The sequence below is a fragment of the Sciurus vulgaris genome (assembly GCF_902686455.1).
Source record: "Sciurus vulgaris genome assembly, chromosome: 8".
In the NCBI taxonomy this organism is placed as follows: domain Eukaryota; kingdom Metazoa; phylum Chordata; class Mammalia; order Rodentia; family Sciuridae; genus Sciurus; species Sciurus vulgaris.
Genome location: NC_136468.1, coordinates 12,511,212 through 12,527,540, shown reverse-complemented (window position 1 = coordinate 12,527,540; position 16,329 = coordinate 12,511,212). Strand labels below are relative to the sequence as shown.

The 16,329-nt window shown below is 43.9% G+C and overlaps 1 long non-coding RNA gene across 1 annotated transcript; it reads left to right on the top strand.

Moving 5' to 3' along the window:
* The first annotated feature begins 127 nt into the window (after positions 1–127).
* LOC306667574 lies at positions 128–15,896 on the top strand. The gene is made up of 2 exons (XR_013765609.1): positions 128–478; positions 15,213–15,896. It is a non-coding gene; the product is annotated as an uncharacterized lncRNA (long non-coding RNA).
* Positions 15,897–16,329: the final 433 nt, after the last annotated feature.

The following is a 16,329-nucleotide window of genomic DNA, read 5'->3' as shown; positions in this document are numbered from 1 at the left end:
GGCTAGCGCCGGGGGCGGAGTCCCGGGCTCACCTGGTTCACCTTCTTAAAGGGACAGTAGGACAGGAAGGAAACTTGTCAGACAGGTAATAAGCTTCACCATCTGGAGGCGTCCTGACCGGAGTGAGGCTGCGGGAGTCGCCTAGTGGTCGGAACTAGGAATCGACTAACTCTTTCCCGTTCGAACCCTAACCCGACCCAGTCTTGATCCAGCCTGGAATTCAAAGCTATCTCAGATGTAGCTACACCCGATTTTCCCCCCTCTCCCTTTCTGCACACCCTACACCTGTAATAGACACCGGGAAAGGAAGGGGTGAGAGACACGCCTTCATCCTCTGGTGCAGGAGGCTTCGATAAAAACAGTGCAGGCAGTACAAGCCTTAGCACAGCGGAGGGGAAGTCAGAAGAAGCAAGCCCGGACAGCGGGCGCACTCGGGCAGTCTCAGGGAGAAGCTGGTGTCACCTGTGGCAGAGTCTGGGTAAGGCATGAGAAAGGGCCTGGAGGCAGGGAACCCCACGGCGCGCTCAGGGAGGGGTGAATGGACCTGTTTGACTGCTGGGGCACAGAAATTGTCTTGGGAGCCAGGGCAGGAAGGCAGGCACGGGCCAGAGCAAGGAAAGTCTTGGTAAACATCTGAAGGAGTTTGGACCTTGCCATGAGCTCACAGCAGACGGGAGGAGTTGGCGAAGGTTCTGGGTACAGGGGGCAGAGAGGAAAGGCACTTGCGGCCTGCTATGTAGTGGTGTCAGCCTGGGCCCTCCTGCTGTGTTGGAGCCTGCCTTCGGTCTTGCCTACATATGCTTTAGGCTGTAAGCACTGAGAAAGAGAGTACCACCGTGCTGCCCTGAACAAGCCACTGGTCTGAAAGGGTTGGGAGCTAGGGCTACCCCAAGCACCCAGATGATCCAAATGGCAGCTTAGAGAGATCCCCACTGGAGGTGCAGACAGGGGGCAGCGGGGAACAATGCACCCACTGAGGGCTGCACTCCTGGAGACCCTCCTTCCTGCACCCCTCCTGGCTCCATCCCACCTGGGGGACTTATTCATAGTTTTTCTATCATTTAAACTAATGCATGTTTTGGTCACTATGAAGGAAGGGAGGTGGTAAATTATAGGTGCTTATTTTATGTTTAAGAATTAATGCTTCCACTTTTTTTCTTTTTTTTTAATACAGATATGTATAAGATGCATATGGCCCATAATTTCTGGGCTAGCCAATCCTTACTGGCATAAATAAATAAGTGCAATTCATGTATATTGGTTAGAACATTCATGAGGAACACAAAGAAAATAAATGGGAAGTAGAACTCTCCCTCCTCCCACCTCCTGGTGTCTGTCCCTCTCATCAGCCACCATCTGCTGCATCTCGTGGTTCCTCCTAGGGCTTTCCCTGTGTGTACACCATCACGTCCACCATCTATCCTGGCTCTCTCTTCCCTCCCTCTATTCCCACACTCATACCTGCTTTTAAACTACTGTAGGAAGGACCACGTGGTACACATTGAAGGCCACAAGGCCTGACCTTAAGGACTTTGAGAAAGAGGAGGAGGCTCCTGCTGGCTCTCTAAAGTCAGAGCTGTGTGATTTCAGGCAGGAGGAATGGGCAAAGGGTGCGAAGCCAACAGCAGGGGGGAAATGGAGCAAGCTTTGGACAATCACTGCTAGGAAATAAGCCAGACTATGATGAGGTAATGCATGTGCTAGTTGCTGTAGTTTGTTAAAGTTAGAAGACCCTTGGGACTCAGTGGGTGGGGGACCGGCACCATGCCCTGAGGGGCGGAGTCTGCAGCCCTGGAAAGAAGGCTTGCTTGCTAGTGTTTTAGAATAGATCCTCTCTCCTGTCCTAAAAGTCTCACTATGGGAAACATCCTTCTATCTTCATTCAGAGGGATCCTAATTTGACACTTCTTCCTTATACTTGTGAGAGGGGGCAGACCTTGGATTTTAGACTACCTTTGATTAATGGCACAACAGCTTCCAGTTACTTGTACTCTCCGGCTTCAGTTTCCCAAGACCAGGGGTGGTCCTGAGCAAGATTCCGAGTCAGAAGGCTTAGGCCAATTCCTTTAGCCATTCTGTGCCTCAGTGTCCTTACTCACAAAGTGGGATGAATCATGCCACCTCATAGAGTAGGTGTCATGACCCGAAGAGGAGAGAGTGCCCCATGACTTGTTGAATCCTGAGCCACATTGCTTTATTAAGAGAATGGTGGAGTCCAGGACCGGGTGCAGCTCTACCGGTCTCCAGCTTTCTCCTGGAGCAGAATGACCTGGATGACTAAGACATCATATTTTTTCCCTTTAAAATCAACTTTATTAAGTTGCATAAAATAAATTGCACCTACCCATGTGTGTAGTTCAGTGGGCTCTGGCTAAAGTATATGCCCTTTGTCCTGCCACCTCAGTCAAGATAGAATGCTTCCACTCTGGAAACATTTCCTCGCACTCCTTTGAATCTGTCCCACTTCTGGCCCAAGGTTTCTGTAGTATCGATAAGTGTGGCTTTTTCCAGAATTTTGTGTAGTCTCTAGAATTCAGCTTTTTCCTTTAAGCATGATATTCCCAAGATCCATCCCCCTGTAATCATCTGCTGTTTGCTCCTCTTTGTATTGACCGTATAATCTGTATGAATATCCTAAAACATCATTTAACAATTCAAAATCAAAACTGAAAATCCATCCTCTTCTTTGATATCCTAGAAGCCATGTGCTCTTAGCTGACAGAAGACTTTCCCTCCCTCCTTAGAAAGAACCCAAAATGTCTGGCATTGTTCTCATTCTTTAGCCAGGAAGGAAACCTGCAGAGTCTCTACACCTGGGACTTCTGGGCTCTGACTTGTCCCTGCAGCCTTGACCTTCTTGCTAACTCGTTTATATTGTCCCCCACTGCCCCCACAACCTGTCTCCTTTCCGACCTAGGGTAAGGTAAAATCACACCAGCCTAGGCTGAGGTCTTGAATGTCCACAATTCTTGGTTACAGTGCAACTCATTTCACCAGGAGGCTAACCCGGCAAACTGCTGGTAACCATTAGGAGACCATTAGTACAAATTAATTTATCAGATGAGCATCAGGTCTCCTGGCAAGGGCCTGTGTGGATGGGACCAAAACAACTTTGTGGGCTGCGTGGGACCAGCCTACACTTGTAGGCAGCAAGATTCAGGAGCCTGTGTGGGCAGAGGGAGGGGAAGAAATAGCTCCCTCCTGCGCGGCTTTCTGGGGGATTCGGCATAACCTTGATCATGAGCTTAGTTCCTCCTTCCCTCTGGCCTGTGCTCTCACCTATCTCTTCTCTGATCCTGGTTTACTCTCAGGCCCGGGGTGGGGATAATAATAGTCACTATTTATTACAGCACCTACGCAGGCTGCTGGGCCCTTTACATACATTATTTCACTTAATTCTCACACCAACCCTTTGAGGAAGGTATTATTAGTCCACTTTATAGATGGAAAAATCTGAGGCACAGGGAGCCTAAGGTACTTGCTCAAAGTCACCCAGTGGCAGAACCGGGATTTGAGCCCAGTTCTGTGTGACTGTTTGGCCTGCCACCCTAACCCCTACTCAGCCCTAACCCGTCCCTACTCAGGATATCAAGAAGCACGGCTTTGGGGAAACTCTCGTTTTATTTTACTACTCCTGTCCTACCCCTACAAGTATCCTGACTTAAAACACCATGGATTTGGTTTTGAAGTTTGTCAAATGGAATCATCCAAAATGCATTCTTCGGTGTTTTGAGTTCTTTCACTGTGGGTGTGAGATTTAGTCACACAGTGTGTTGATCCGTTCTCCTGATGTATGATTCACTCCCATTCACTGTATGGAGAACACCTTATTTTTAAAGACCTCTTGATCTGTGGTTAAACGTTCCACACTTGAATTGCTGTATCAGGTGACTCCCAGGGTTTATCGGGCGTGCTTACTCCTCCTAGATACTATCACTTATGAGGAGAGGTTTTCTAACCCACAGGGTCATGAATTGATGACGTATATGCCCAGGTGGTCTGTGAGCAGACCCCAGTTATGCCCCACCACAGAGTTCTTCTTCTCTTCCCTGTCACTTTGCCAAAAACCAACACCTGATACTGTTTAGGTAGCTGGATCTTTGTATCCGAAATAGGGCTGTCTTGAGATAGAGGCAGCTTGAAGTTCTCGCTGAGATGTCTGAAACAAAGTTGTCTATTAGAAGTTTAAATATTATCACAATAGCTGTGCAACATTAGACAAACCATCTTTTTTCAAGCTTCAACTTTCTCATTTATGAGACTGGGAGATGATGATACTATGGTTTGAACGTGTCCCTCAAAACTTCATATGTGGGAAATTTTAATCCTCAAATTTATATGTTAATGGTATTTGGAGTCGAGGCCTTTGGGAGCCAATTAGGATCAGACGTGATTATTAGAGTTAGACCCCATGATGGTATTAGTGGTGTATCAGAGGAGAGACCCCAGGTAGAACCCTTGCTCTCTGTGTGATGCACTCTACTGTATTGTGATGCAGCAAAACCTTTATCAAATGCCAAGCAGATGCCAGCTTCATGCTCTCAGACTTTTTAGCTTCCAGACCATGGGTCAAACAAACCTGTATTCTTTATAAATCACCCAGAATCAGGCATTTTGCAATAGTAACAGAAAACTAATACAAGTGATAATGAGGTTGGTCATAGACATCCACATTACTGTATATGAAACAAGCATGAATTGATAAAGTATCTGAGCAAAAGCTCCCAGGACCACTGAGCAACATAGGGATACAACCTTTTCATTTGTGTGCTGCACAGGTTCATTTACAAGAGAATTTTGAGGGAATTAATGGCAAAGTCTGTAGAAGGAAGGGGGACATTGACTAGCATCAGCTCCTGGATTAAATGTAGTGTTTGGATGAAGTTCAAATCTCAAGAAGAGGCAAGAAAAGACTAAAGAAGGAGCTAAGAAAAATCACTCCTGATCCATTTATATTACGAAGCCTTAGGAAGGTAAATACCACACCAACACTTTCAGGATATATAACATTTCTCTCCGCTTTTATTTTTGTAAATCCTGTATCTATCTCTGCAACATTAAAATTCTCCAGAGCATTCTGTTTGTTCTCGGGGTGAGAAGGGAGTGGAGATGCTCTGAGCCTGCACTGCATTCAAGTCTGGGCCCCCCAGAAGAGGGGAAATCGAGGGACATAAAGGAGATGGGCTTTATTCTGAAGCCAATGGGGGGAGAAAGGGTGCTGCATGGGAATTCACTTGGGGTAGGCATTACATCCAAGTGTGCATTTGGATACAAGCCTTTACCTCAACCACCTCTTGCCCCATCCTTACCAGTTAGCATACAAAGCAAAATAAAACCAATTTACAGTCAGCCTATTATTTCCACCGATTTCCGAAGCAGTGAAATGAAAGCAGAGCCTCAGTCATGCGAAGGGTCTGTGCCTTCTGATTCCTTGTGGTAACCCTCGCCTGTGTCTCATGAGATATCATTGCGCCTCCATCTTGACTTACGCGCTTGGCTGCCCGAAAAGACAATGGTGCTAACCTGTGGAATTAAGACGGGCATTAACGCTTGGGCAGGTAGGAGGGCGGGAGAGAAAGGAAGAGAACAGATGTGTCTCAGTGAACTGGGGCATGTCAGAAATTTAACAAGAACAAGTTAAGACAAGTGTTAAACACCAGAGTCCCCAGGAACACGGTGATAGCTTGGTCCTTGTCAAAAAGTTTACCAGGAAGCTCTCGGCCAGAGAAGAGAAAATGGCAATCAATTGTTTTCAAGTTGATTTCAGTTTAGCTAGTGTGAAAGAGGAGATAGCTGAACACACCATCAGCCTTGTCTTCTAAATGAGACTGGCATGCTTAATTTGAAAAAAGTGCAATTTTATTACTAGTCTAGGCTAGAAGTTCTGGGAAGTACAGTTCTACAGAGGACTGGGAAGAAGATTGGTATCACTTGTACTTAAGATTCTAAATTTGAGTCCTATGACCTAGGATTCATATTGTATTGTATGTCTTATCAAAGAAGTATGTGGTAAGTGAGAGACCTCAATTGGCATAAATTGGACTTCCATTAAATTTTACTTTGAAGAAGTTTTTCATCAAGGAATTGAAACAGGCAACTTTTGATTTCTTATAACTGGTAATTTATAAGTTCTAGTTACAAAGGTGCTATTGTAAGTTTATACACATTGACAAATACACATTTGAACTTCCAGATAATAATCATCTCTGGTAAGAAGCTGATGTACCTTTCCAAAACTGCTCCTGAGTTTGGAAGGGACCCAGGCCACAGGTCACAAAATATGAGAGCCACCTAGTGAGCAAGGTTGGTAACTGCATCCATAGCTTCAAATTCCATTTATGCTCTCCAGGGATAACTTCTGTTTATAAAATCTTAGCCCATCACGGGAATATTTACCAACATGATATTAAAGTGAGATGGTTTTCACACATTCCCATTATTAGAAAAATGGTAGGCTCTTAGACAGAAAGTAGCTTTCTTAACTTGACTCAGTCAACCTAGTCACGATAGTCTCCTGGGAGAAGAAGGAAGGGAGGGGCTTGCAATGATGTCGCCTTGCTTTTGGGCTTTCTGCATCGGATGCAAAAAAATACTAACCAAGTTTTCTAGCAGGTGCAGGCCCATCATTACTTTCCATGTGTCAGTTAGGTTATGAGCTAGAGGGGGAGCCAGGAGAGACGGTAATAGGTATCGGTCAGGGAACAGCGCACACAGGGACTTTTGGGCCAATCTAAGGATGGACTTTGAGGGCGATGGGAACCATTATAAGGGGGACCAATCAAAGGAGATACACTTTATGACTTTCCTTTAATGGGGTCACTCTGGCTTGGTTTGGGGAAGAACTGGGGTGTGGCTGGGGCAGGGGCCAGGGCCAGGCAGAAGCAGGGACAAGTCAAGAGGCCGTGGTTTCTGCCAAAATGAGAGGAGAGGGCTTGAAGCAAGGTGTCAGTGGGATGTGCCGTGGTGGTGAGAGTCAGTTGTGTGGCAGAGGAGGCTTCAGGTCCAGGCAGGCAACAGCTTGATAACTACGCAGTGGGAAAATGGCGGTCTGCCCAAGAACCGTGTGCAGTGTGGTTTGATGGGTTGGGCTGAGGTGAGAAGAGAGGAGGGAAGATAAGTTCAGGAAGGCCGGCTGGAATCAGTCTTGGGGATCAGCTTGCAGAACGTGGACTTTCTTCTCTAGTAACCCAGAGTCAGAAAAAGTTGTGCACCTGGGATCCATGTGCTCAGAAGAGTGTTTTGAGTGACTTTGGCCAAATAGAAGAAGAGGTAGTAGAGGGCAGAGGCTGGATTCAGAGAGACAATGGTCCAGGAAAGAAATGATCAGTCTTCAAACTTGAGCCATGCAGGGAGGGAGGGACAGGGATGAGTGACAGTCATTTGTGGAATCAGGTAGATTGGCTAACTAGACATGTAAGTAGGGGAAGGTAGTCAGCTCCTTTGATCATATTGAGAGAGTCATCATTTGGATTTAAAAAAAAACATATCTCAGTGTGAAAGTAAAGGTGTTGGAATGAATTTCTGCTCTCCTGGAAAAATGTTTTAGAGACAATGATGGTTAATTAAAATTTTGTTTGGCCGAAGTGGGGTATGTGTGCTGGGAGGACTTTGAGAAAGGGGGTTTGCGGTGAAGAATGAGAGGCAGGGTCTCAGAGGGCCTGGCAGAGAGGAGTTGAGAGAAGACAGTGAAGTAGGTGGAGACTTGTCAAATATCTTCAGGAGCAGAACATTGGTCAAGCACAGCCAGGACACTCAACAGGGACATTTATGATGATTTTCAGAGAGGTGTGGGATGGGAAGTGGCTTCCTTCCCTGTCTCCCCATAGTGACTTTGGTAGAACTGAGTCATGATGTGGCACCTTTAGGTTTAGTCTTGCTTTTCTTGGAAGGATAGGATCACCAGGTCAGTCTTTTTTTTCCCTTTGCTGCTTGTCACGTGGGGGCAAAGATAAATAAGTAAATAAAAAATAAAAAAGGTGGAAATTTCAGCTAAATTCTGATATTTCTCTGTCTTTTCTTCTGTTTATTGTGTGCAGTTCCTGCTGCCTGCTCTTCTAATCCTCCTGGTTTGCTCTGTGCTTCTGCTCTGTGATGTGAGTTTTGCTGTGTATCCTCCAACAGTTCGGCTGGATTGAAAGTAAAGGTCACTATCTATCTGCTCCTTTGCTCCTTCCAGTTCTCTCCCTAGCACTGGCCTTGCCCACAGTCCTCCCTGTGGGTTTGGCCTTTTGTCAAAAGGTTGAATTCGTCCAGAAGAGAATCTGAGGTTTACTCAGTTCTACACTCTCCTTCTATTTCCTTGTGAGGATCTCTTTCCTCTTCCTTTACTACCTTTCCAGCTTAAAACACAAACCTCATTATCTCGTTGCAATTCTCAGAACTTAAAAAAACACAGAAAAATGGCATATGTCAGCATTGTAATTATCATCACTCTATCACAAAGTCTTTATGAAGCACTTAATTGTAACTGGCCTGTCAGGAGAGCTGTGAGCATACAACTATCTTACAGAAGCTCCTTTTGCCCTTTAGGAGTTGAGAGTCCAACACCAAGAACCATGGACTCTCAAATACAATGGAAGTGACCAATGTCCTAGTTTTATTGGAAAGTCCTAATTTCCTTTTGCTTTGATCTCCATTCTCTACTAGCTGTGAGACCTCAGGCAAGTCGTTTGATCTTTGTTGGCTTTGAGTGGAGATAGGGGCAGGACTTCCTGATCTCCTAAAGGCCCTTTAGCATCAAGATCAGGAATTTCATGAATGTTGTCTACTTGACCCCCAGAAACACAATCACAATTGATTCAGTGTAATTTCAGAAGAATTCTCACTTTCTTATTGAGGATTGCTGAGATAAGGCAAGACTAAAGAAATGAGGTGAAGGTAGGCGCTGTGTTGCATGTCTGTTATCCCAGCGACTCAGGAGGCTGAGGCAGGAGGATAGCAAGTTCAAAGCCAGTCTCAGCAACTTAGCTTGTCCCTAAGCAACTTAGCCAGACCCTGTCTCAAAATAAAAAATAAAAATGGACTGGGGATGTAACTCAGTGGCTAAGCGCCCCTGGGTTCAATCCTTGGTATATATAAAAAAGAGGTGGACATTTTATATAGGTCAGAATACAGGCCTTTAAAATGCAAGCTGCTCTGTGGGAAAGTTAAAAGGGGTGTTTCTTCTGCACACCTTTCCCAATGGCCCTGGGACAGAGCATTGGTGGTTATTTTACAGTTCTTACAAAAGCCAGAACTATGCCAGAACTTCACATACATTGCAGTTTAATCTTATAAGAATTCATATGGTCTGTCCATTTCACGGATAAGGAAACTGAACCCTCAAGGGGACAAGTAACTGTTTCAAGATTCTTCATCTAGGAGTGGTAAAGGTGACCTTCAAATGCAGAAGGTTTGAAGCCATAGCTCAAACTCTCAATCACCGCATACAACTCTCCCCTATCTACATGGATGTGAGGAATCTTATTCATGTGAGTAATTTGGTAGTGATGGCCAGGTTCTTGAGATCCCAGGGTTTAGATTGCCCAAAAAAGAAGGAGTAGTAAAGGTGTGGCCTCTCTGGATCCCTGGAAGGCAGGAAACCCTCGTGCAGGTGTGAAGAAAGTCAAGGTGTGTGAACTCCCCTGGGACCCGGGTCTTACCATCAAAGCTCTGTCAGGATGTCTGGTTCCTGAGATGCTTGCTCACTGTGTGGATCCTGTGGGGAAACAGGTGTCTATGAAGGCTGAAGGGATCCGCGATCCAGAGTTGATGGGAAGAGCATGTTCGTTGGAAGTAGGACCACTCCTCTGTGTCTGGGAGCTGCGCTCACTGGTGGTCAGGTGAGGTCACAGGCCAGCAAGGCAGTGGCCAAGATGGACAGCAACAGCCACCAGCACAGCAGCTGTGGGAGCAGAACCCTGAGCAGCTGCGTGAGGCTGTGGAAGCCCACAGAAGTCTGGGTCCGGAGACCCTCGGACGAGGCTGGCAGGGGGCACAGAGCCCGGTTCCATCATGATGTGTCACTTGTCCCCCGGGGCTGTGGGGATCTGGGAAATAACTGTATGACTGTGTACAAATGGATCCTTTATATATAAGACATCTCCTTCGGCATTGGTCTACTGCTGTAGCTGCCTCACCACAAGGTGACTTCTGTTTTTCTGTTGTACTGAAAGCCGACATTAGCTTCTGAGAGGGAGTGGCCTTGGCTACACATGGCGCCTGAGATAGCTATGATTCAGTCACCTGTGTCTTGTATGAATACATTTTTATGTAACTGATATCAGATATATATGCTGTAGAAATATTTCTAAAATGTCTTCACTCAGCTCTCTGTCTTGGAACTTTTCCCATATTGGTACTTATAGATTTAACTAACTTTCTAAGAGTGGCAGGGTATTATCTGGCACCATGTACCATATTTTTGAAATTAAAGGTGTTCTTAACAGTGCCTCTGCTATTGTTTGAATATGGACAGTCGATATGGTAAGGCTCGGCCCCAAGGTCTTGGCGGTGTTGGAAACTTTGGGAGGTGGGACCTAGCAGGAGCTCCTAGGTCATTGAGGAAGTGCTCTCAAAAGGTATTTTGGGACCACACCTCTTCTCCTGTCTCTATTCTGGCTTGACATGTGCCACTAGCTTCTATAGACACTCCTGCCACACTGTGCTACCATCTTTGGCCTCACCAGAGGTCAAACCGATGGGGCTACCTGCTCTTAGCCTTTGGAACTTGAAAACTGTGAGCTAAATAAAACTTTTGTCTTTAGAAAATTAAGTGCTTCTAATATTTTGTTATAGGAATGTGAAGCTGACTATTTAATGCAGTCCCCTTCCTATAAAAATATTGGGGAATGACCCCCATACACTGCTGAAATCAAATTCCCAATTAACATAATTTGCATAAAGTATGATTAAAAACCAAAATAATATCCCAACTGTAATATAAAGATGAGAAGAAAACCAATTCATGATAAAATAATACTTATTTTGATATACAAATGAGCACACACGGCAAATGACATAATGAAGCAGACAGATGCTTGGCCCTGTATGTAGACTACAGCAATGCCGCAGCTCCGAATTCTGACAGATTTGGGTGTGTTTGGTTGCTGATTTAAACACTGTGGGTGAGGTTGTCATCAATTTCATGATTTTTCTGAGATGATCAACAATTCGTGATTCAAACTAAACAAAGTTTCAAAGTCTCTGAATTTATTTGGTTGTTTCTTCTTAGAAAAGTCATAACATTAAAATTGTGCAAAAATTGCTTTGTGTTTCTAGTTAGTGTAGTTAAATTCTTGGCTCAGTTATTTTTCACCCACATAAACATCTGGTGGAAAACCCCAAGTCCTTGCTGGATGGGGGAAATTCTTCATTGTGTGGGACATATGTTGGCCCCAAACAATAGATTCCAGTAGTAACCCCAAAGATGGTGACTACTGGAAACACTCACATAAAGTTCCTTAGTACCTTTTAGGACAGTGGCCCTGTCCTTGGTAAGAGCCAAAGATTGAATGATAGCATTTATTCTTTTTCTTCTTCTAGAAACAAAGCAGCAAGGAGCATCCTTAGATTCCTTTTAGTGCACAAGACAGAGTAATTCCTCATGAAAGATCAGTCCCTTCTCTCTTCAACTAAGAGGTCTCTTGCTTAGGTTGGGGTGTGGAGCGTGACTTGTCTGGAGGAGGATTTTTCTGTCTCACTTTCTCCTGTCTAGATGACTCCCAGACCTGAGTTGGAGCAGGTCCTGGTTTCCTATCACCCTGGCCTCCCTTCTTCCTCCAGGAAACCAGCTCTTCCCTGGGGAGGCTGCTCTTTCCTGCCCTTCTCAGAGGAGTGAGTGAACTCAAGACTTCAAAGATCTCCCCTGTTTTTCCAAGGAGGGTCCCTTCAGCAACCCCGATTCATCTCCTGTAACTTAACATGTGCTTTCCATTGTGAGTTTCAGTCTTTGGTGGGACACCCCTTTTGTGGACGTGTCACTTCTTGGACAAACATCAGTTTCAGAACAGGAGCAAAATGAGAAGGGTTTCTGTAATTAGGTTGATTTTGGTTAGTGAGGTATCTTAATTGTGCATATTGAAAATTGTGAATGGTTTGAAGGCATTTCTTAGAGAGGCAGCGTTATGGTTTGGCTGTGTGCCCCAAAGTTCATGTATTGAAAACTTAATCCCAGTGCAACCGTGTTGAAAGGTGGTACTCTAAGGAAGTGATGAGGTCATGAGGACTCTTCTCTCATGAATGGATTAATGTCATTCTTATGAGAGTGGGTTTGTCATAAAAAGGAGTTCAGCCCCCTCTTGCTCTCTTGCCGTTTCTTGCCCTTCCGCCTTCTGCCATGGGATGATGTAGTGAGAAAAGCCTCACCACACGCCAGTGTCAGTGTTTTTAACCTCCAGAGTTGTGAGAAATACATTTCTGTTCTACGTAAACTACTCAGTATCAGGTATTCTCTTATGGCAGCACAAATGGACCAAGACAGGTGGTTAAGTTGGGCTTTGTCCCAGATAGATTGATAAAAAGGAAAGAGATCAAAGATCCCAGTCAGCAAGTGGAAAAGACAGGAGTGAAACCTTGGAATCACATGCTATCAGGGAATATCCAGAATACTTACCCGAGGCTTTGGATGTGGCTTCTATGAGTGAAGAGGTTTTAAGGAAATTAGCTGCCTCCGAAAGTTCAGAAAGTGAGCAGGATTCCAAACCATTAAGAAGACACTGTTAGAAGATTTGAAATTTGTTTCTAAGAAAAAGATTTTTTTTTTTTTTTTTTTTAAATTAGGGAAAGACTTTGGATAGGAATGTGGTGGGAGTTTCCCTTCAAAAAAGGAAAACAAAAAAACTCTACACCAAGAATACAAACAATCCAATCAACAAATGGGCAAAGGAAATGAACAGACACTTCACAGAAGAAGATGTACAAGCAATCAACAGATATATGAAAAAATGTTCAACATCTCTAGTAATAAGAGAAATGCAAATCAAAACTACCCTAAGATTTCATCTCACCCCAATTAGAATGGCGATTATCAAGAACACAAGCAACAACAGGTGTTGGCGAGGATGTGGGGAAAAAAGTACACTCGTACATTGCTGGTGGGGTTGCAAATTAGTGCAGCCAATCTGGAAAGCAGTATGGAGATTCCTCAGAAAGCTTGGAATGGAACCACCATTTGACCCAGCTATCCCACTCCTTGGCCTATACCCAAAGGACTTAAAATCAGCATACGACAGAGATACAGCCACATCAATGTTCATAGCTGCTCAATTCACCATATCCAGATTGTGGAACCAACCTAGATGCCCTTCAGTTGATGAATGGATAAAGAAACTGTGGCATATATATACAATGGAATATTACTCAGCCATGAATTATGGCATTTGCAGGCAAATGGATGAAATTGGAGGATATCATGCTAAGTGAGATAAGCCAATTTCAAAAAACTGAAGGACAAATGATCTCGCTGATAAGCGGATGAGGACATATAAGGGGGGGTAGGAGGGGTTAGCGTTAGGGTTAGGGTTAGGTTTAGGGTTAGGGATAAGGAGGGTGGTAAGAATGGAGGAAGGAAGGACTGTATAGAGGGAAAAGAGGGGTGGGAGGGGAGGGGGGAAGGGGAAAAAATAACAATGCATCAAACAATATTGCCCTATGTAAATTTATGATTTTTAATTAAAAAAAAAGAATTGAGATAAAATAAAAAGGAAACAACAGATAACTTAGGAACTTTCCATTTTGTTTCTTTTAGTTTGCATTATCTTTTCTGGGTCGTGCCTATTTTACTTAACAACAGATATATCGAGCTTAACAATGTACAAGAATATCTATATATTTGCTGCATCAGATATTTATGACCTTGCCCAGTGTTCACTATTACTGCTGTACACATCCAGTGCGAAAAAGAGGGAGACACTAATCTGAGATTACATTGAAAAAGTGTCAGAAATAAAACTGAAGCCCAGGCTTTCCGGATCTAAACCATAAGCCTTTTGTGACCAGCAGTGCTAAAAGAATTTAAATTTGTAGTATGTCCCCGTGAACATTTTATTTTTGTCCCTTTCTTCGGAATGACATGCTGTTTTTCTGAGCCTGATTCTAATATTTGCCTGCTTGGGCGTATTTACCCATTGCCACCTGGTGGTAAATAAGAAATATTATGGGGAAGAGGAGAAACAGGGAGGTGAGAAGACAGTTGTTAGCTTATTCAAAACAGCAACCTTGGTTCAGAAATTTGAGGAATTTGAGATTTCATGGCCCGGAGAGAAAGCTGGTCTCTTCTGGTTCCACCAGGCAATGGAAAATGCTGTGCATCTGTGTAGCATCTGTGTGGCATCTGTGTGGCATCATCTGTGTGGCATCCATGATGCTCTGTCCAGGACAAAGGTGGAGTGGCTGCAGCATTGTGTTTTTCTAAGAGCAAAACAGAGGTATAGACACTGTATCTAATGATAAAGAGCAAAGCACGAGTGTGTATAGCATTCTTAAATAAGATGACATGGGAAAACGCTGGTGCAAATGGGTTTTGCACAATGCCAGCCTCATATTAGGCTTTCAAAAAAGGTGAGTTCAATTTCAGATTGTATATTTTTTTTTTTTTTTTTTTTTTTTTGCGGTGCTGGGGATTGAACCCAGGGCCTTGTGCTTGCAAGGTAAGCACTCTACCGACTGAGCCATCTCCTCAGCCCGGGATACATCTTGTTTCTCTGTTTGTATATGAAGTAGAGGCATACCATTTGTGTAATCATACATTTACCTAGAAAAATAGTTTTTGATTCATTCTGTTATTTTTTTCCTTGTATTTCTTTCTTATAGCTACTTAACACCGTGTGGTTTTTAAAATACATTTTTTATACCTACTTTTGTTTTCCTGGTCTGATGGGAGAAAAATGAACTCATGCACTCACTTGCCTATGGGAGTACCGACACCCATTTGCTCTTGGTTCACTTTCCTCACCCAGGGAAGTTTCCATGGCTATTCTGAAATTCCCCCTAGGTTTACCCACCTGGAAGTGCTACCTACTTAGCCGTACTGCAATTCCTCTCTTTCTTTCGTTTCTGCACATGCAGACCATCAAAATGATGGGGATTTTCTGTGGGGCTTGGCAAGAGAAGCAGAAAGATTGGGAAAACACTTCTACAACTCCTCTTCTGCATTGAGTTTAATAGGAAATATGTGCGTTTCCAACTCATTTGGGGAAGATACTGGATGCCTGTCTCTTCCTTTTATCTCCCAGTTCCCAGCACTGCATGAGAGTGGTGTGCAGGGCGCCATATTTGGACCTCTTCCTGAGAAGTTTCATCATCTGCTACCAACAACACTGCCCTCAGCCTTGCTGTCCAGGAGTGGGTGAGGATGCCGGCTGGTGGGGCCTGTTTGAGGATGGGAGGAGGCACAAGGTGGAGGACAGTAGAGAGAAAAAAATCAGGAGAAAAACCACTGCTGAAAAATGGCAAGAAGATAAAGGTATTTTCATTTGCAAAATGAAAATCTTGGATTGCAATGTTTTTAGCAAGATGATTAAGTCATTTTAGAAACATGACTCATATTGATTTCTACCCTTTCTTCCTCCAAATGATAATGAAAAACACATATCTGGAAGATTCTAACAAAATTATGAGTAATATCAGATAGTATAATTCCTGTGCACAGAGCACAGCAGTCCAAGTTAATGGCAGATGAAAAGAAATCTTTGCTTCAAGAAGATCCTGCCATTGACAAACACCAAGGAAGCATTTTTGGCTTTTTAGGGGGTCTAGATCTCTTGTTCCTGTTGCTGCCTTCTCTCATTTTTTTTTCCCTTAAGATTTTATTAAGGTTCTTTGTGCATGTAATCCAAAGAAGCAGATAATTGTACCAGATTTTTTTCAAAAACAAAACAAAACAGAAACCTCCCCCAAACAAAACAAAACAAAACAAATAAACAAACAAAAAATCCGAAACAGTGATTCTTGCTCCTATCTCTTCCATTTCCCAAGGCAACAACTGACACTTCTTGTGGCGTGTGTGTGTGGGTCTTTGTCACAAAATGATATGCTTGCATTGCTACTTTAGATTTCTCAGTCTTGGGCATCCTTTCCACTAGGGAAGATGAAACTTTGATACTTCCCCCACCCTGCCCGCTGTCTCACCCTTTCTATCCCCCACTTTTTCAATGTAGTTTTATTGTGATGTTGATCCAATCTGTATTGTTTGGAACATTATGACAATGTGCATGCATGCTATCCAAGCTGGAACCAGATATTAAACTGCAATTTCTTTTCTTTTCTGTACAGATGTGTATTTTCTTTCAACTTAGCAATTGCCATTGGGTCGCTTTCCTCTCTCAAACCCTTCATCATTGGCCTAAGTCT